The sequence below is a fragment of the Crocuta crocuta genome, unplaced genomic scaffold (assembly GCF_008692635.1).
Source record: "Crocuta crocuta isolate KB4526 unplaced genomic scaffold, BGI_CrCroc_1.0 scaffold85, whole genome shotgun sequence".
NCBI lineage: Eukaryota > Metazoa > Chordata > Mammalia > Carnivora > Hyaenidae > Crocuta > Crocuta crocuta.
The window spans coordinates 982,189-1,003,717 of NW_027530620.1; the positions used below are offsets into that span (position 1 = coordinate 982,189).

The 21,529-nt window shown below is 46.8% G+C and overlaps 1 non-coding gene across 1 annotated transcript; it reads left to right on the plus strand.

Moving 5' to 3' along the window:
- The first annotated feature begins 6,424 nt into the window (after window positions 1-6,424).
- Window positions 6,425-6,529, plus strand: LOC144234820 (U6 spliceosomal RNA). The gene has a single exon (XR_013336088.1). It is a non-coding gene; the product is annotated as a U6 spliceosomal RNA (small nuclear RNA).
- Window positions 6,530-21,529: the final 15,000 nt, after the last annotated feature.

A 21,529-nucleotide genomic window follows, 5' to 3' on the forward strand; every position in this document is an offset into this window, starting at 1 on the left:
GAGAGGATGAGCATGATAGGAAGGACTTGTAATAAATGTATGCGCACACTTAATAAATGCATACAGAAGGCCTTGCACTAAATGTGTATGCATTTACCTAGGGGGAAATATGGCTGATTAACCATCAAGGTATCAACCGTTGCGGTATTTGGGTAATTTCTGTTTTTCCTCCTCATGTTTTTCTTTTCGTTTGAAACCTTTCTGCAATCAACATGTATTACATGTAATAAAAAATAAGAAATAAGTGTTTATTTCTGATTAGTTGTGACTGCACCTGCTGTCCCTCATTGGATCCTCACAGTAGTTCCTCTGAGCAAACGGAGGCCCAGAGGTGATACCCCATGAAGCTGGGATTAGCTCTGCTAAGGTTCCATTCAGTCTGCTTTCTCTCCCTTGCACCTGCCTTCCCTGCAGTTTTCTAAGTAGTGATGATGGCTTTTCTCGGAACTGCTGACATTAGTGCCATGTTGCGTGTTTCTGTGCATGTAGTTTGCGACCTGGAGAAAATGGGTCAACGTTCTGATGATCCTGACCTACCTAAGAGCCTCCCCACATAAAAAGGATGTCCTCAATCTACAGGACTACATCATTAGACTTGCTTTTTCTGTGATACCATCATGTCCTTTGCCTAGTGATCTGGCATTAGGGGGAGAGGGCTACTGATAACTTTTTTTAAGTGATGGTAGGGAGGGGATTGTTTCCCATTATTCTTTCAACCCACATCTTGATTGCCTGGCATGTTGCTTGGCCAAACCAGTGGATGGTGAATACCTACCATGAACACCCAAACACTTGAAAGTCTTAAAACACTGTATTAACATTCTCTAAATTATGTTGTGATGACAATCACCTCCCAGATCTGAGTCTTAAAACAAATGAGTTTATTTCATGTGCCTGTTACATTTCCATCTTGATTTAAGCCTGAGCTCTTTCTTTGAAACTCAGGCTGAAGTAGCAGCTTCCTGTCTGAAATATTGCTGCTGTGTGTCACAGGGAAGAGAGAGAGAGAGGGAGCACCAGGAGATAGCTCTTAAAAGATTTGCTCACCTGTCACTTATGCTCACCTCTGGTTGGCCAGAGGGTGTCCCTGGGCTTGACCCGGAGGAACAGCAAAGATTTTGACAAACGCCTCAGCTCTATGAGTGTCAGTTTCTTTATCTACAAGGTAGAAATAGGGAAAAAATATATTATGGTATATTTAAACCATGGAATATCATGTAGCTAATTTAAAAAATGAGTTAATTGCTTTAAAAAGATGAGTTGACCTGAAGAAAAATCCACGAATCCACATCACACGAAGAAAGCAAGTCAAGTAATGTGCATAGGATGGTCTCCTTCTTGCATAAATTCAAAAAACCCTATATCTGAGTATATTTCTTTGCATGAGAATATTAGTAACAACAACCAATGTAGGATGAGTGCCTACATCAAATGCCCATCACTGTGCTCAGTGCTCTTCACATGCATTTGCTCATTTAATCCTTCGAAAATCCAGAGAAAGGAGTAGAAAGTTACGTATCAAATGGTTATTGCCAGCTGCCTTCTTTGAGGATGGGATTAAAGAGTCAGCACTTACTTTCTTTTAAATATATGACTTCTGTAAAGTTTTACTCATCACCATAGGTGGATCAATCAGCGTCTGTCGTGAAACAAACCACAACAAAATCAGAGTGCCCTGCAAGGTTCAGTATAGTTTTTCCTGCATATTCGTCTGCAGGTCAGCTGAGGTGGCGTATGCTTCCGAAGGTCCCATTCAGTGGTCTCTTCTCTCCATTGGCACATTGCATGTGCCTCGCCCGCAGTGTTCTGAGTAGTGATGGTGGCTTTTTCTGGAACTGATGATTATAGTGTCCGGCTGTGTGTGTTCATGTACACCCTGAAGAAATAGCATTGGGGTCCAATGCAGTTCCACTTTACGTGTCCCATTCTGGAACCCATCCTAGAGAGGCAGAATCTATCAGGGATCTAGGCAGGGGTTGGGGCAAATAGAACCACAGGAAGATTTTTAAGGTCTAGGCTCAGACCCGCTATCTTCTCGTTTTTGCCTACTATCTATTCGCTGAAGCAAGTCATGTGGTCAAGTCCAATATCAGTGGAGCTGGGAGGTCGTGGAGCTTGTGAAAGGAGATAATGAATGTTTGCTGTGTAGCCATCTACTACAATCAACATTCATTGCTTTGTTAGGTATAAGAATAACAATAAAGGGAGGAAAAGAATACCTAGCTGGGAAAGTTTAAGTTGTGTTCAGTATGTTACAAAGTTACATTAAACATGTCTTAAAAATAAGAACTCTATGTTTATCATTATAATGAGCATAGTCCATATGAACATGGGCATTTAATGAACCAGGGTACTCATTGCCTAGAAGGGCTGGTTGGCATTTATACCAGCTTGGCGTATGCAGCCTGTGGTGTGTGCGGTGTGACAGTCTAAGCATAATTCAGAGACTTTAATGGTCCCCTGTGTGCACTCCTGCTATTGTATGGTCATCTGCAGTCCGACGAGCTTAAGTCATGAAATCACCAATTCTTGGAGCAGGAAGGGCTCTAGTGTCCATGGCAGGCTTCTAACTTACATGGACAGCTGCTTTCCCCAGTGGTAGTTATTCTCGATCGGGCGTGTCTCACGTTGCTGGAAGGTAGTTATGGAAATCAAACTTCCTTCATTTAGCTAGTGGGAACAGTGAGCCCCCAGCTGTCAACTTATGCAAGTGACACATTAAATGAGTGGCTAAGATGAGATTGAAATGCAGGTGTCTAGAGGAGGCCTAGGGCTTTTTACTCTTCTTTCTGTGTAATGTAAGCATCAAGTGAGTGGATCATTCCGGAATATTCACCAAGCCCTGAAACTTCCATTACTCTCTTTAAAAAAATATAGTGTCTTCTTTTTCTACTGCTTCCTCTGTGTTAGGAGAACCCAAGCACTTCTTCGACCAATGACCTCTGAGTCCTGCGAAGAAAACCCCAACTGGTATAGACACTGGAATAAAGAGCACCATGTTAAATTCCTGAACACACTGGCCAGGGAATCACGCCTATTTTCATTTCCTTTCTATTCGAGGTAATTTAGAAAATATCTGCTGATCTAGCTCAGGGGAATCAATTGCACAAGGAAAATGTTTTATTAAGGGCCTTGTTAGGATTAAAAGCTGTGTTCCTCAAATTTCAGTGATTTACCCATCACTTTTTCCATTTTGCTATATCCACATACAGATCTTAAAACTTTTCCTTTAAAGAGATTTACTTTCTTAAAACTTAAAGATATTTTTATGGGAGACAATGTATTACAAATGTAAACCGATAACAAATATCACTGGCCATAAGCATTTAGACCTTTGTAAAATTATAGAAAAATAAATATATAGTCTTTAAAGTAAACAGATTTATCCTTATACCACTGAACGTATTCTCTTATTCTACAGGAGGTAGGCATTCTCCACCAATCTAGTGGAAAAGTATGGGCTTTGGAATCAAGAAGACTTGGGTTAAAATCTCAGTACATTTCCTTTCCAAGCAGTATAATCTTGTGCAATTTCCTTAAATTTTTGAACATCAATTTTTCATGTATAAAATGGAAAAAAGACAGCTCATAACATGTACGTCTCTGTGTGCCTGTTTGATGTGTGTACGTGTGTTCAGAAAACATTGGGTATCATTCCTGACTTACAGTAGGAGTTCAAAAAATGTAGCTACCTTCTTCTTTCTCTCATTTATTTTTTCAAAATGGCTTTCATGGACCGTATTGTTAGATAGATGAATGATCTGTTGGAGGTATTAATTGTTCCTTGAATAACTTACTGATCAATTGTTTACCATATTGCTAGGAAATATGCTAACTATTGTGGGTACGGTGAAAACTGGGTAAATGGACTCAAAGGCTTTTGGATTCAAGTCTTGTTTCATAGCCTTTGGATGAGTCACTTAACATCTCTGGGCCTCAGTTTCCTCATCTGCCACTTAGGCAGATGGGAAAGCCTTTGGTGCATTAATACAGGCATTTCTGCTCTAATGTGACATGTATGTTCCTGAAAAGCTTTGCGTTCTGCAAAGTTGTACATTAAAAATAACAGAACTTTTGGTAAAAATAGGCTTGAGGCTGTCAGTGATAATCTGTACAATATTGTAGCCACAATGCTAAGATAAAACTCTAAATATCCTAATGGAAATAATAGTGCTAAAAAGACCTGTTAAATTTTGACTAAATAAATATATACACACATACATTATAACAAATATAGGACTTGACCTTAAAACTGGTGAAGGTTAGGGGTGCCTGGGGTGGCTCAGTTGGTTAAGCGTTCAACTTTGGCTCAGGTCATGATCTTGTGGTCCGTGAGTTTGAGCCCTGCATCGGGCTCTGTGCTGATAGTTCAGAGCCTGGAAACTGCTTCAGATACCATGTCTCCCTCTGTCTCTGCCCCTTTCCCTCTCGAGCTCTGTTTATCTCTCTCTCTTTCTCTCTCTCAAAAATAGATAAACAGTAAAAATTTTTAAAAAATGGTGAAGGTTGCTTGATGGAAGGCATAAGGGAGAGAGGAGGCTGCTGAGTTAGGGAGATGTGGGCAGATACTTAAAGACAGGGGCACACCATGCAATTAGCTCTTTTAAGAAAGAGGATGTGGGCGAACAGCCCAGTGGGAGGCTGGAAGGTGAAAGGGCATTACACCCAGGCACCCCAGGCTCTGTATGCATGTCCCTGTGTGGTACAGTGGTTTCTGCTCCACTGTTGTTCCTCAGTGGAACAGAACCATTGTGAAATAAGGTGGCTTGCTTGTTATACTGTTGTCATTCCTCTGGGGTGAGCAGTCTCAGCTTCTCTTCACGTCACATGTGTCACAGAATCATGGAGTAGAGCGGGGCTGCCCACATACACTGATGTGGAGGGCGAGGGGTGCAGTTCTTTACGAAGAGTCTGCCCCAGTCCTAGGCTTCATGAGCTGAGCAAGCAGAGACCTACAGAGGTCCAGAGACTCTCCCCCTGTGCCTCCTTCCCTCCCTTCATGGTCTGACGGGTCCACTTCCCCTCCTCTCCTCGGTTCCAGGCTTGCTCTTCCTCACTAGCCTGTGACCCCTTGAGAGAGGGCTCTGTCATGTTCACTGCTGTGGGGCCCTGAAGCGGAATGGTTGCATTACAGCTGAACCCTTTTTCATAGGGCAGGGAAGGGCCCTGGTCCCGGACTTCCCTCAGAACCAATGGACACCTTGAGATGAGGATGGAGGCCAGGACAGGACCAGTGTCTCGTTCAGCTCTGTCTCCAGCATCTCTGTTGCTTGGTGGGGACTCCTCAGTGGGTCCTGGCACTACTTTACCCAAAGAAGAGCATGGAGGGGCTAGTGGCTTATCTTCCTCCTCAGCGCACTCCTCCTTGCTCCCTCACCCCTCCTTTCTTTTCATTCTTTCCACAAATATTGAGTGAGGCCCTATCCCATACCACACATAGACGAAGTCCTGGGAATGAAGCGGTGGGCAGAAAAGACATGGAGTCTGCCCTCATGGTGTTTCTATACCGCCTAGAGGTGAAGCACTTAAGCTCTGGAACCAGATCGTCTGGGAGCTGATGCTGGGCTCTGTCCTTTACACACTATATGAATTCGGCCAGACTCCTCTCTGAACCTCCGTTTCCTCATCTGTAAAATAAGGCTCATAACAGAACCTATTTCATAGGGTTGTTATGAATATTAGATGAATTGATGAGTACCTGCCCTAGTAAGCACCCAATGAGCATTAACTGTAATACCAGTATTATAGTTGCTCTATATAGATAATAAATATGAAATCACAGTAAGCAGTAAGTGTTATGAGTGAAAAAAAAACCAAATGAGGTAGGAATCGCCTATAACCTGGAACTATGTTTTCCCTGGGGTGTAGCTAATAGAGTATGTGAATGTTACCTGATGGGGAAGTTGAGAGATAATTGAGCTATTGACCTGGAAGATCTCTATATACTTCTGGGTTTAAAGAAGAAAAACAGGGATCTTCTTAAAGAGGATGATCAGAAAGGGCCTCTCTAAAGAGGGGCTACAGCATAAGCGATGTAAAAGCTGACGCTGGGAAAGGAGGGTGGTTTGGGAAATGCATTCCTGGCAGAGGAAAGAGCCATCACCAATGATCAGGTATTGAGGACTTTCTCTACGGACTCTGTACTGGGTCAGTTTTGTTAAAAGATCTTCCGTTCTCCATTGGTCAGTTAACACGTCTACGGTATGGGGAGCTCTCAGATGTGGCTTTTAAGCACGGGAGCCTGGACACTGGTATCATCCACATCCCAAAGATTCTAGAACTCCATGCCTTTCCAGACTCTGTGCCTCCTTCTACACCGCCACGTCTGTTGGGCAGTTGTTTTAGTTCTCGGGTTACACTTGAGCAAAACACAGAAAGGAAACATAATGAACATGGATTTCTAGGTGCCACATTCCAAATTCCAGTGCTCACTTTAGCAGCACATATACAAAAATCGGGGCAGTACAGAGAAGATTAGCACAGCCCCGCTGCAAGATGACACACAAATTTGGAAGCATTCCATGTTATAAATAAATAGTTAATAGATAGGTAGATAAATAATTCACTCCCAGTCCCTGAGTTTTAATCAGTACGTGTGACCAGCCACGTACAGTTTGGGTAACCTTGGTCACGCCATCTCATTTGCCTATTCATTCACGAATCCTCATTCAGTGAATACCGATTGAGCAAGAAGTATGTGCTAGATTGACAGGCTAGATGGGTCATTCGGGGCCTCAGCTTCTCCACCAATAGCACGAAGGCGTGGGCCGGACCATTGCTTTTCAACTATAGTGTTGACTCTCAACCTCCACTTTATTAAACAAATCAGAGTGGGTTCAAGGTTATTCCTTTGATAGCTTCAGCCTACTCCCTGGTCTACTGAAAAGCTTTCTTTAGAGGGAGAGAAAACAGTGGTGTGACAGCGAGCAGCTGGAAATGCTTATTATTATTACCCAGAAATTGTTTTCTCTGCCTAGACTGTTAGGATATGTGAGCCTCACCTGTCTCCAAGACCCCATGGAAAGGATTGAATGAAGTACAGAACTGGGTGCTCTGTGAGGCTCTTCCTAGTTTTGATATTCTCTGAGACCTGTGATTAGTTCTCTTTTGTTCTTTGGCTCTTTCATTTAACACCACTTCATATGCGTGTTTCCAAGAAGCCATGTGGTCCTCTGCCATGTCAGTCTCAGGGACTGTACTTCAGTTTTGCTGAGTGGTTTCCCTATAAATCCCTCCCTCTTGATTCAGTCTACAGACCGTTTCAGAACCTTCATTTTAACGAATCCTAATTGTATGTGTGTGTGTCCCTGCACTCAAGGTCTTTATCCCTGGTAGCAACAGGCACTTAGGAGCTGTTGGACAAATTAGTGAATTCTTAACGATTATCAAGACCCTCCCCATATATTTACATACAGGTAATGACCTTTGGATTATTTGATATCTTGTTGAGGGTATTAATTCTTAGCACAGAATATAATATAGATACAAAGACATAAGCAGGCTTTGTGCTTTATTACCAACTGCCAGATTGCCTTGGTGCTTTTGTTCTCTGCAAGTGGTGGCATTGCTAATACTTGTGGTGATTATTTAGAACATTATCTTTAATGACCAAATCAAGGAGTACTTTCCTTCCAGTTTGATTCGAGGTGTCCATATGCTTTGCATTCCAAACGCCAGCAGTTTCCCTAAAGCCGGTGAGATCAGTGTTGCACACTTTGACTTTAGCCAGAGAAAAAGAACTGGGCTCTTCCAGCTCCAGGTACCAGCAATGTTCGTGTCCATCCTTTTGCCAGTTCAACACCAGCCAGGTTTGGGGTTTTCCATGGTGATGACGATGATGATGGAGAGAACTGTAACAACCCTGTGAAAATATTATTAACCCTGTATTACAGATGAGGAAACTAAGGCTTGCCTGTGGTCACACAGCTAGGAATTAGCAAAGACAGGATTGACTTCTGGTTCCCTCTGACTCAAAGCCTGTCTCTTTCCACTAAACCGTACTACACTGCTCCCCAAGTAGACGTTCAAGGTCAGGAGCCTCATGGGACCAGCAGGTCTGTCAAGTTCTGCAGGACTGAGCTGTTTATCGTTGCAGAGGACACTCATCACTGCACTAATTACATTAATTGCTGCCCACTCTGGGGCTAGGTGGGTGGCTTAACAATACCTGGCAACGCGGTAATGATGCCTGGGCCTGCCTTTCTGCATGAAAACATCTGACTGCTTCCCCCTTCCCCCCCTCTTTTAAACTCCTTCCCTTGGTGGCCAAAGATAGTAATTATAGGTTCTATTGGTTGGGAGTTAGTGACTCTCTACCTTGTAGGGGAAAGGTCAAGACTCCGACCTTTGCCCTCCATCAACATCAGCTGTGTGCTTGACATTTTATTTAAGGAACCTTTTATAATCCTCGTGACAGCTCAGAAGTAGGTATTATATTCCTTGTTTGGTTTATAGGAGAACCCAGTCACCTTTTAGGGATCACATAGCTGGGAAGGACTGGAAACGGGCTTAGAACTCAGGACTGTTGGAGGATAGACTTAGCTTCCACATATTTCCCTATGTCAGAGCACTTCTCAACAGGAGACTTTTTCCTCCTTTTGTTTGGAATTGAATTACCAGTATATTTGAGTCTGCATTTCCAGAGAAGCAGGGCCCTGGGGACTGGTGTTTTGAGGAGTCCTCTAGAGCTAAGTGATGAATATTTGACATTTCAACCTTCCAACTATCACCCTTTCCCTGGGCTTCTCAAGGAAATGTTAACACAGTGTTCCAGTTGGCTCCTCAAGAAGTAATTTGGAGACTACATCCGCGTACTTCTTGGGAATGGACAAGATGGCTTTGGCAGTTCATTATAATTGGGCAATTGACTTAACTTCCTCAGAGACCCAGATAACAGAGGTTAATTTAGGAAGCAATTGACTTTGGAATGTTGTCTATGCGTGCACTTTATGGGTGTGTCCATATCTATATATATATGTATACATGTCGATAAATGTATGTGTGTCTGGTCTGTGTATGTGTGTTCATGAAGAAGTCTTGGAGTACTGGTGGGCATAGATGACTTGGTTCTTTTCTTACCTATCATCTATCTGTAAATGAAGTTTAACAATATGTTTTACTGAAATTCAAAACCATTGTGTTCTGTAACGACACAGAGTCATGGTTAAGATATGAGGGTAGACCACGGTTTGCATCTTGGCTTTGCCACCTCCCGGCTGTTGTGAATCGGGCAAGTCACTTAACCTCTCTGGGTATTAGTTTTCTCATCTCTAAAAAGAGGAATAATAACAGTTCTGACCTCATGGGGCTGTGTAAGTCAGGGAAGGGTTTGAGGGCAGGGACTCTGTCCATAATTTTCTCTTCATCCAGCCAGAATGAGGTTTGGAAAGAGCAGGCTTTGGTCTTAGACATCTTGTCGACTCTGATTCCAGCACTCCCATATTGGCTGTGTGACCTTGGAGAAATCACTTACCTTTTCTGGGCCTCAGATTCCTCCTCTGAGTACAGGCTCATTATTCCTACCTCGAATGATTATTATAAGATGAAGTGGGACATATGAAGATCTAGTACAGAGAGTAGCACATAGGAGGTATCCATTTCCCATTTGCCTATGCCAGAGTCTGACATTCAATAATTGATGACCGAGTTCTTGTTTGATAGGTAACATCCTTTCCTTTCACACTCCATTAAAATAATTTTTTTAATGTTTATTTATTTTTGAAGGACAGAGAGACAGAGTGTGAGCAGGGGAGGGGCAGAGAGAGAGGGAGACACAGAATCCAAAGCATGCTCCAGGCTCTGAGTGGTCAGCACAGAGCTCGATGCGGGGCTTGAACTCACAAACCACGAGATCATGACCTGAGCTAAAGTTGGACTTGAGGCCTCCATCCAGGACTATCTGTCCCCTGGACGATTACAGCAGCCTTCTTCCCGGCCTCTTTGCCTCCATCTGGCCCACTGTTGTTTATCCTTCCATAACCTGCACAGATCTTGCTGCCGTTCTGTGCCACCTCCTCCAGTAGCTCCTCATCATACCCAGAGCAGTCTGGGGCTCTCACCATGGTCTGTCCCGGGATATTCTTGGACCTGGCTTCCTCATGCCCTATCTCAATTCCCCCTGCTCCAGCCTCGAAGGTCTCCTAGCCGTTACTGGAACTTTTCAAGCACATTTTACCTTTGGGTCTTTTATTCCTGCAGTTCCCTCCCCTGCAAGCATCTGTAGATTTCTCTCTCACTTCATCTGGCCTCCGCCCACATGTCCCGTTATCAGAAAGGCCCTCCTTGATCACCTGCATGAAATGGCACCCCCAGCCTCTCTCACTTCCCCACAGCATTTTCCTTCTCACTTCCCAGTGAAATACTACATATTTATGTATTTACTTTTTATTGTCTCTCTCTCCCCAGTAGAATGAGAGCTTTATCAGAATGGATTTTGTTTTGTTCCCCCCCTTTTTCTAGTTTTTAAAATTGTATTATAGTTGACATATGATGTTATATTAGTTTCAGGTGTATAACGTAGTGAGTCTACAATTATATACGTTATGAAATGTTCAGGGGCCCGTGGGTGGCTCAGTCAGTTAAGCATCTGACTCTTGGTTCCAGCTCAGGTCATGATCTCATGGTTCGTGAGTTCGAGCCCCACATTGGGCTCCTCACTGACAGGGCAGAGCCTGCTTGGCCCTCTCTCTCTCTCTCCCTCTCTCTCTGCCCCCACCTCTGTCTCACAATAAATAAATTAACTTAAAAAAAAAAAAGGAAATGTTCACTGCGATCGATGAGTGTAGTTACCACCTGTCACCCACCCTATGGTGTCATTACAATAGGATTGTTTTCTGCTGTGTCCCCAGAGCCCAAAATACAGTAAGTGCTCAGGAAAGAGTTGCTGAGTACAGGAATGTGTGTGACCTCTCCCTGAAATGTCAGGGAAGAGCCTGCATCAATGCTACAGGTGACGCCAGGCCTGGAGGGCTCCTTGACCATCATTTATCTTCCCTAGACTGAAGTGATGAGCATTGAGAAGGAGAATTAGGCGCCCACTCCCTGCACACATGCGCCCCCAGGACCAGTGCCCTTCATGTGTGGCAGTGACATACCTGTGTTCACACTTGCACTTCATGCTGTAGTTGCTGGGTTGTCTGGAATTCCCATGGCAGCTTTACAATATGATTAATCTTGCTCGCACAGATGCATACCAATCCCAGATAAGGATCAGTCAAGGTTTAAATCTGGCGCCGCCACAACAAATGGAAAGTTAGAAGTAGGAGACCGGATTGTTCCCAGACTATGAAAGCAAAAACACAAAAAATCTGCTAACCAAACCAGTCTCCTCCACTGGACCCTCCCTTCCTCTCCTTCTCCTTGTCCTGATTCTGTTCCTGTCACACACTGTGGCAGCTTAGCGAAGTGACAAATGGCACTGGGAGCTCAGGGCTCCAGACCCAGCCCCCACAGTGAGATCCTGGGAGATCTCGAGCAGGTGAGCCCACCTCCCTGAGCCTCAGTTCCCTCTTCTCTAAAATGGGCCTTGGGAGTATACATAAGAATATGTGTTGGGTGGAAGACGACTAAATATGACACCCAGGGAGAGTGGCTAGCTCGCGGGAGCATGCACAGATGCAGGTGCCTTCTGTGCTGGCTGACTTTCACGACCGTGGGCTTTGGGTAGCATTGCCTTGGCTTCGGTCAAGAAGCCTTTAGAACAGGCAGCCCAGCTGAAAACACAGACAAGGCCTTTCAGATGCAGTACCTCATAAGGCTTTCTCTTTGCACGAGGAGGTTTCTGAAGATTCTGGGGTGGGTGGGACATCACAGCCGTGAGAGACACAGTTGCTGCTAATATTAGTTTCCTAGGGCCGCTGTAACAAACGCCACAGCATTTGGTGGCTTCAAACAACAGACGTGTATTCTCACACAGGTTTGGAGGCCACAAACTTTGAAATCAAGGTGTGGGCAGAACTGTGGTCCCTTGGAAGGTTCTAAGGGAGAATCCATTCTTGGCCTCCTCCAGCTTTTTGTTCCGTGGCTCACGGCAGCCTTACTCTGACCCCTGCCGCCATCTTCCTCTCTGAGTGTCCCTGTGTCTCAGCGCTCCCTCTCCTCTCTGTTATAAGGACAGTACTCATAGGATATAGGGCTCACCCTAAATCCAGAATGACCTCATCTTGAGATCTTCTTTTTAAATTAAAAAACCCCCCACAGTTAAAAATTTTTTTTTAATTTTAGAGGGAGAGAGAATCCTAAGCAGGCTCCACACTCAGCATGGGGCACGATCTCATGACCGTGGGATCATGACCTGAGCTGAAATCAAGAGTTGGATGCTTAACCGACTGAGCTGCCCAGGCTCCCCTTGAGATCTTTCTTATTCATTCATTCATTCATTCATTGAGAGAGAGATAGAGCCCGAGTGGGGAGGGGCAGAGAGAGAAGGAGACACAGAATCCAAAGCAGGCTCCAGGCTTCAAGCTGTCAGCACAGAGCCCGACATGGGGCTCAAACTCACAAACCATGAGATCATGACCTGAGCTGAAGTCGGACACGTAACTGACTGAGCCACCCAGGCGCCCCGAGATCTTTAATTATATCAGCAAAGACCCTATTTCCCAGTACCGAGGGTTGGATATATCTTTTTAGAGGACACAGTTCAACCCACTACAGTTCTCCCCCCCGACATGCCTCCCGCACACCAAGAATTTCAGATTAGACAAAGGAACAGAGCACAAACCAGAGTTCAAGTAAAGAGTAACAAACCCTACTGGAAGGTGGGGGTAGGGATAGATTCATTCATTCTTTGACCCAGAAGCCCTTGCTGAGCCTCTGCTGAGCTGGGTGCTAGGAAGTGGGAATTACGAAGCACAGTCCCTGCCTTCAAGGAGTTTATAGAAAGAGAAACAGGCACTTCCCGCTCAGAGTGGTTGGGCTATGCAGGACGTGGGCCCTGATGCTGTGGGGCCCAGCAGGTCTGGAGGAGACTTCTGGAGGAAGGGTTGCCACACCTGAGGGAGGTGGGGGGAGGAGCCAGCCTGCCCTAGGAGGGAAGAGTTCTGGGAAGAAGGAACAGAGGAAAGAAAGCCTGGCTTCTGTGGGTTCTGCACAAAGCAGGGGATGGTGGGCTGGAGACGCAGGCAAGGGGTCAGATGGTATAGGGTGCTTTTAAAAATAAATATTAGAGGGGCGCCGGGGTGGCTCAGTCGGTTAAGCATCTGCCTCTTGGTTTTGGCTCAGGTCACAATCTCCCGGTTTCCTGAGTTCAAGCCCCTAGTGGGGCTCTGCACTGCCAGCACAGAGCCTGCTTGGGATCCTGCCTCTCCTACACTCGCGCTGTCTCTGTCTCTCTCAAAATAAATACACTTAAAAATTTTTTTTGAGGGGCTCCTGGGTGGCTCAGTCTGTTAGGCATCTGACTTTGGTTTAGGTCATGATCATGTGGTTCATGGGTTCAAGCCCCGCATTGGGCTCTGTGCTGACAACTCGGAGCCTAGAGCCTGCTTCAAATTCTGTGTCTCCCTGTCTCTCTGCTCCTCCCCATTCGTGCTATGTCTCTCTTTCTCTCTCTCTCTCCAGAATAAATCAAGATTCAGAAAAATTTTAAAAATTAAAAAAATTTTAAATAAAAATTAGAAAAAGACCTAGTGAAAAGTGATGTGACAATAGATTTGAAAATTGTATTTATTATGTTGCCTTTTTATTTTTGTTTTATTTTTTAATTTTTTATTAAAAATTTTTTTAACATTTATTTATTTTTGGGAGACCCCTTAAAAGGGCTGGTGGCCCAATGCTTATCTCAGAGGCCAAATGTTCCCAAATGGCACCGAGGACTCCTTCCTAGCTGCTGTGGTGGCACTGCGTAAGTGGGGACCCAGGCTCTCTGGGAGACCATCGGAGCCCGTCTCAAATCCCAGAGCCCCTTCTGGATGCTGAGCATAGCAGGCTTCTCTGACCACAGGCTCATCCACACTATAGGTCCGGCCTGTCCCGTCATGGCCAGCGCTACCTCAGGAGCCAAGTGCTGTGGTGACAGCAGAGAAAGGTCTTAAAAGGAAGCCAGATGCCTTAGGAAAAAAAGGAGAAGAAAAAAAAAAAAGCCAAAGGAGTGAGAGTAGCCGTGTTCTACCCTCCTCACATCACACTCAAGTGACCTGACTCGAAGATTTTTATCTCTGGGACAAAACACTTCAGTTACTCAGGAATGAAAAGATAAAGCATTTCTTTTTCTAAAGGAACAGGGGTGGAGTCAGTATGCCAGCCTCCTGGGTCATGAATTAATAGAGATAATTTACAACTTAACTGAACAATAAAATGTCTTACCAATCACCTCAAAATGCCAGTGTGGGGGTGCCCAGGTGGCTCAGTTGGTTAAGTACCTGACTCTTGATTTTCGCTCAGGCCACGATCTCACAGGTTGGTGGGATAGAGCCCCGCATCGGGCTCTGCACTGACAGCTCCTTCTGCCTTTGTCCCTCCCCAGCTTCGGCTCTTGGGTGTATGTGAGCTCGGGGGCTCATGCACACACACACGCTCTCTCTCACTCCCTCTCTCCCAAAACAAATAAACAATGAAATGAAATAAAATAAAATGAAATAAAATAATAAAACAAAATAAAATAAAATAAAATAATAAAATAAAATAAAGTGAAATAAAAAAATAAAATAAAGTGAAATAAAAAATAATAAAATAAAATAAAATAAAATAAAACAAAATGCCAGTGTGGCTGCTGTTAGGACGTCACTGGGCAGGAGCCCTGGCTTGCTCCACAGCAGCCAGTGGTCTTGAGCAAATGGCTCCACCTTCCTGAATCTGTCTCCTGCGCCGAACAACAGTGCCCACAGTGTCCCCTCGGCAGGGTTGGCAGGGATTAAGTGATGTCACAGATGTAAAGTACCCAGCGCCATGCCTGGCCCAGAGTGTGTGCTAAGCAAATATTACTTCCTTTTTTTTTTTTTTTTTTTTTTTTTTTAAAATAGGGACTGAATTGTGCTTTGGAAATAAAATAGTCATGGAAAAAGCCAGGGGCCCCCAGTGAAGTAAAGTTCCACCAGAGCTAACCAGAGCCATTTCCCAATCGTTTGTTCAAGGACCTCACCCGTGTGACTGGCTTCCCACACAGGGCTCGTGTGTTTCCTTTCCGTTCCCCCTGAGCCAGGCCTTGCCAGCAAAAATGCCTTTGGCCACTCAGAACACGATCCTGATGACCCGCTGGGCAGGCGCCTCGGTGCGCCAATTGTTTGACACGTGTAGCAACTACTAAAAACGCATGCTACTTGACGCCCCCTGATGAAACACGGGGCTCCCCTGCACAGACACCCAGCACCGCCAGAGCTTGAGAGCCGGATGAACGTCGGCCCAGTGCAGCTTCCTTCCTTTAACAGTGGTGTGATCTGGAACAAGTCCCCAGAAGGCCAGTCTGAAAAGATGGTAAGTACCATACTTAGCGTTGGAGCTTCTTGCAAGGATCATAGAAGACAAGGATGGTCTAGAACGCTTAAAGATCGTTATTGCAGGAATGCCAAGAATCTGAAATGGGAGGAGAGAGGGGAGTCTAGCACTGAGCTCACCTTCTTTATGGTGTTTTACCCAGTGAAGTAGTCTCATCTGTTTCTCGACTTCTTTGGGGGCTTTTTGCCTCTTAACAGTAAGATTTTGACCTTAGCTGGCTTTGCTCTGTTCCAGGACCTCTTTTCGTTTTGCCTCAGCAAATGAACCAGACCACCGTCTGAGTGTGAATGCCATGCTTCCTTCCTACATCTCCGCCACACACCACTCACAATCCCCAATGCCCAGCACACCACTGGGGCCAGCAGGTCCTCGCTGAAGGCTGGGAGAGGAGAGTCGAATTCACCTCCACCCTCAACCGTCTTACCCAACCCCAGCCCTCCTTCCCTGCCTCATTTGAGCCTGGTTGGATGGGACAGTAGCAAGCAGGAAGGACAGGGACAAAGAATGGCACAAGAGTGACAGTCCAGATCCAGGGTACATTATTCTGGAATGGGAAACAAACAAAAAGGCACTGCAAACATAGAAATTCTCCCCCTCCTCTCCTCCTCTTTTATCTCACAAACTGCAAAAGGAAGGTCAAGTGAAGCAGTCCAGACCTGAGACAGGTTAGAATCTGAGGATCCCAGTAGCAACCATTTTGCATAACACGTTCCCCAGCTTTGTCTCATTTCAATCTTGACACCATCTTGGTGAGGCAGATGCTGTTAGCCCATTCTACAGATGGTAAAACTGAGGATAACAGAAGCATAGCCATTTACCTGCAATCACACTGCCAGAAAATACCAGATACAGGGCTCAGAACTGAGTCTGCCTTCTGCAGGTCCCAGGTTCTTCCTATTATGGGGGCCATTTACCCATAGGACAAAAATAGAATTCTCAGTCCTGGGCCCATCTCAGACTCTCCTCTATCCTGGCCCAGTTCTGACCATCCATATACCTAAGTGACATGGGGCTGCTCACTTACGCAAGCAGCACTTGTGATCTGTGTGTATGCTATCGTTCTTTTAAAATGACACAACAGGGGCACCTGGGTGGCTCTGTCGGTTGATCATTCGACTTCAGCCCAGGTCATGAAGTGACTTCATCCCACACTGTGTGGATTTGAGCCCTGCGTCGGGTTCTGTGCTGATGGCTCAGAGCCTAGAGCCTGCTTCAGATTCTGTCTCCCTCTCGCTCTCTGCCCCTCCCCCACCCTGGGTCTCCCTCTCTGTAAAAGGAGAGATTTGGGGTAGGTACTTTTTCCCTCTGTGGTCTCTTTTGACTGTAACATGCCATGATCCTATCTCTCTAAGTGGAAGACATGCAGCCAATTTTAAGGGGTGAATGGATCCTTCAAAATTTAGCCATTCAGCCATTCAACAAATATTTACTCTTGAGGGGATAGCGTGAGGGGATGTCAGGTGAGGGGATAGCATGACGCAGCAGAGACAGCGCCTCATGGACCTTCCAGTCTAGTACAGATGCCTCAGGACAACTCCCTCCTCTCGGGTAGCTGATGAAGGGCCTGGGCACCAACACTGTTAGCTGAAAGGACTCAGGCATGTAATAGATGCTCAAATATTCATTGAACAAATAAGTCCATGCAAGCACCTTAAGGAAGCTCTTGGGGTGACCTTAGAGTTGGGGAACAGTTTCTAGGAGTCAGGAAAGGTCGTGGGAGCTGTGGCCCAGGGTGTGTGTAATTGCTAAAGAGTTTGTTTACTGAGACACCTGAGAATGAGGGATCTGCCCCTACCTGCCCGATTCTCAAGGGGGCCATTACTGGGAACAAGGAACAATGACTGCTTCCCATGCCTGGTCTTTTCCCCAGAGGTGGAGCCGGTGCAGATGCCGGAATCACGGGGGAGAGGAGAAGAGTGGTCAGAGAAAAATGCCAGTGTTTGTAAGACACTTGGGCCAAGTTCAGAGCACCGTGGAAAGTTATGGAGTCTCATCTGTGTCCCATCATGAGAGAAAAGGGGGCCCAGTGGGGGTACTAGGGCCACATGAGGGTTGGCCCGAGGGTCATGGACAGGAGTCTGCCTGTGGAGGTGGATAGAACTCGGGCTTAGGGATTGGAGACTGATTTGGGTTTGAAGGCTGTGGAACCCTGGGCAAATCACTTAACCTCTCAGAACCAGCTTCCTAATCTGTTAAATAGACATCATAAAGTTGACCTAAGATGTTATGAGGTATAATACGTCTCAGGCACCTACAGTCAGTACCTGGGACTAACTCTACTCGTGATGATTGGTGTTTATAGTTATTACATTGTCACGACCTGGGTCTTGTTTCTGTGTCATATTGAAAACCAGTGCTAGGAGCAACTTCGAGGAGAAATCTTAGAAAAAGATTGTATTCGCTTTATTTTATTTATTTAAAAAATTTTTAATGTTTTTTAAAAATTTGTTTTTGAGAGCATGGGAGACAGAGCATGAGCGGGGGAGGGGCAGAGAGAGAGAGAGAGAGGGAGACACAGAATCTGAAACAGGCTCCAGGCTCTGAGCTGTCAGCACAGAGCCCAATGCTGGGCTGGAACCCACAGACCACAAGACCGTGACCTGAGCTGAAGTCGGATGCTCAACCAACTGAGCCACCCAGGCGCCCCAGTTGTATTACCTTTAATATAAGTGAAATGGTGACTCAAAACTGAGTGGATTTACAGGGACTTAGCTCTAGTTTAACTCATATCCTAACCAGCTGTCTGACCTTAGATAGGCATTTTTGCCCTCTTTGAGAGCTGGTTTTCTCCTCTGTGAAATGGGAATAATTTTCAGGCTCAACTTTTTCTCATCCATCCATTCAACATTTATTTAATGCCTTTTATGAGCCACACTGTGCTTGGTGTGAGGACAGAGGAACAAAGCATAGCCCCTGTCCCTAAGGAGCTCACCATCTAGTGGGACAGACCATGAAACAAATATTTCCAACTGAGTATAGATAGGCCTAGCCCTGTCTGAGTGGATAAGGAAGGCTTCCTGGAGAAGGTGCCATCTGAAGCTGAGAGCTGAACGATAATAGTATTTAGCCAAATCAAAGTAGGCAAGGAAGCAGGGAGTTAGGAAAGGCATTCCAGGAAGAAGGAATTGCATGTGCAAAGGCTAGGAGGTAAATGGGTATGGCAGATGTGATAATGTGTCTGGCTGAGTTTACCCTTCCGCAGTGTGGACTTTGTGTGAAGGCAGTGGGAGACCACCAAGAGATTGTAAGTGAGGGAGTTGGAATGACATCATCACATTTCCATTCTTAAAAAGAACACTCAGGCATATATGTGCCTATGTCAAGTTACATTATGGAGAGCAGTTGTGGTAAGCTGATCCTGACCTCTTCCTGATCTCCTTCCTCCTCCTTTCCCTGCCCACATAAAGTGAAAGAACCCACAGGAGCATGTCTGCTGTAGTGTCTGGGACGTAGTAGGTGTTCAATTAGCATGTATTATTCCCCTTTATAAAGCAGTCCTTGAAGAGGAAATCGCCTGGCATGGACTGCATGTTGCGACAAAAGTGCCGAGGGTGCGGCTGTTTGTATTTTCTGGGTGCTGTTCAGGTATAGCTGATAGGATTTAGGTCAAAGGAAGTTCCCCAGACAGTTCAGTCTCAACCAGTCATCTGGGGTTTCAGGGAGGGCAGGCGAAGGTCATAATGTCTCCCCTACTGCCCAAAACCATTTCTCCCCAGGGTCCTAGTCTTGAAAACCTACCAGATATGGTGGGCAATTCCGTTAATGTGTTCAAGTTAGCTTCCTCATCGGTAAAATGGGTATGAAGTCACCCGTGCCCCTCAACACAAGATGTTGTCAAGAGGATCAGAAGAAAATGTGAACCACAACAGAATAACGCAGTAGATCCCACTCAATGATACCTAGCTAGGCCAGGCCTTGTTCTTATGAAGCCAGTATTATCATTAGCGCTATTTTACAGACATGAAACCAAAGTTCAGAGAAATTATGCAAATCACCCAGGGTTAAGTGGCTACAGCCAAAGCCCTGGCATTTTAACCACTACCCCATGACATCCATTACCTGCTGCCCCTTGGAAACTACCAACTGTTCCTGAGCTGTTAGCATGATTCAGGCACTCCAGAAATGCACGCAGAAAGGCAGAAGAAGGAAGGACAGGGGCAGTGTTTGGAGTCGGAGAAAGTCTTTCCTCATGCCTCCCGCCTTCACCCCCGCCAATTTAGGGTCTTCTTCCAGAGGCATTCCAGGAAATGGCTCCCTGCCCGCAGTTAAAGTGACCTGTTACTTGCCTGATGCCTCACTAGTCTGGGACTGGGTGAGGGCAGGAGCTGTGTCTGGGTCATGGTGTTCTCCCCGGGGTCTAGTAGGTGCCTAGCACTCAATAAATATTTGGGAAGATCCTTGGGCATATGCTGATGCAAAGCCACCCCCAGAGGTCAGTGTGCCAGCCTTGGGTCAAGCCTGACACCAGCCTCCCGCGCTCTCGGACTGGGGGAGGGACCCAGAGGGCTAGGGTAGACCACCACATCCTGGCCACCCTCTCCGCGGGACTTGATGCTGGCGGGCCCGGGTGTCACATGAGGAAGCCTAAGCGCTTGCTGAGTGGACCTGGGCGTCCCAGCCTCTGTACCGGCTGGGTGGCTTGAGCTGGGCTCCCCTGGCTCGCGGTTGGTCAACAAATCGCATGAGAACCAGAACAATCCTCAGGCACCTTGAGCAACCAGCTTCCCTTCCTCGCCCCCGGCAGGAGCGGAGCCAGGGAAAGTGAAGAAAGCTGTTCTGAGCCTCCCCCGGGTGGGCGTGGGTGGGGCCCTGCCGGGAAAGGGGCCGCTGGACCAGTTTCAATTGCTCCCGGACCGGATGCAGCCTGGTGACTTGACGACTCCGCGCCCTGGGCACACCTGTCTGTCTTCCAGGGCGACACTGGCTTTGGCAATGGTACGACTAGGGGCTCTGGGTCAGCGGTCGCCGGGAGTGCGACTTCCGGCTGCTAAATCAGGCGAGCGGGTGGGGCAGCAGCGAATCAGCTGACAGGTACTTCTGGAGGAGGCTTTGCAAGTCCAGTTTGCCTGGAAAGGGAAACGAGGGAAGGGGCGGAGCGCTACTGACGTCGCAGCCGCGCGCTCGGCGCCTTGCCCCTGGGTCGTCCCCGGGCGCGTTCGGGTGGGAAAAGCCCGGCCGGGTCGTGTTTGCGTCCCAGCCGTTCCACCGTCAGGCTTCTGTGTTCTAGGGCAGGTGACTTCGCTTTTCTGAGCCAGAGTTCCCCCAGATGACAAATGGGGGTACCGAGCGCGAAGCGTGGTGCGGGAGGTCGGTGAAATGGCGTAGGAACAGTGCGGAGCGAGGCGNGCCACACAGGAGACCCGAGGACAGTGGGGTCTCGCTGGCGGAAGGTCTGGCTTGGCCATAACTCGTTGGAGCCTCCGTCTGCCAAGCTGTGCAATGGGACAGGGCGTGTGGGCTGGATCCGAAGGCGGCCTTTGGGTCGTGTTTCTGCGGTGCATCTGAACGCGTTCTTTCATTCGCCTGCTGATTTATTCACAGATTCCTATCAGTAGAAAGCCTCCCCCGGCGACGGTCCCACCCCGCCAGCGTTTCGTCCATACATGGCCAGCCTCCACCCGCTGCTTGTTGTGTAAATAAAGCCAGGGCCTTCCGCCCGCAGGTCGCCGCGGGTCCCGCGGGCGGGCGGGGGCGGCGGCACCCGGGCCCCTGGCCAGGCCCGGACCTGGGAGGTCAGGGAGCCGGCTTACCGGCACTGGCGCAGGGCGGGGCGCTGGGGGCCGCCAGGAGGAGCGGGGGGCGAAGCCCTGGGGCTCACACCTTCAGGGTCCCCACCCATGAGCACCCTCGTCCATGGACCACATTACCAACCCTGCCAGGGGTATTCTCCCCATTTTAAAGACGAGAGACTGAGGCTCAGCAGGCTTAGATGGCTTGATCGGGATCCACAGGCAAAAAAAAAAAAAAAAGGCAGAACAAGAAATTCTAACCGAACATACCTGGTTGCAAAATCCAGTCTCTTCTCTATCGCACCTGTCATCAGTCAGTTCCTAAAGGCCTTAACGGTAAGGAATAAAAAATAACCACAATGAATATG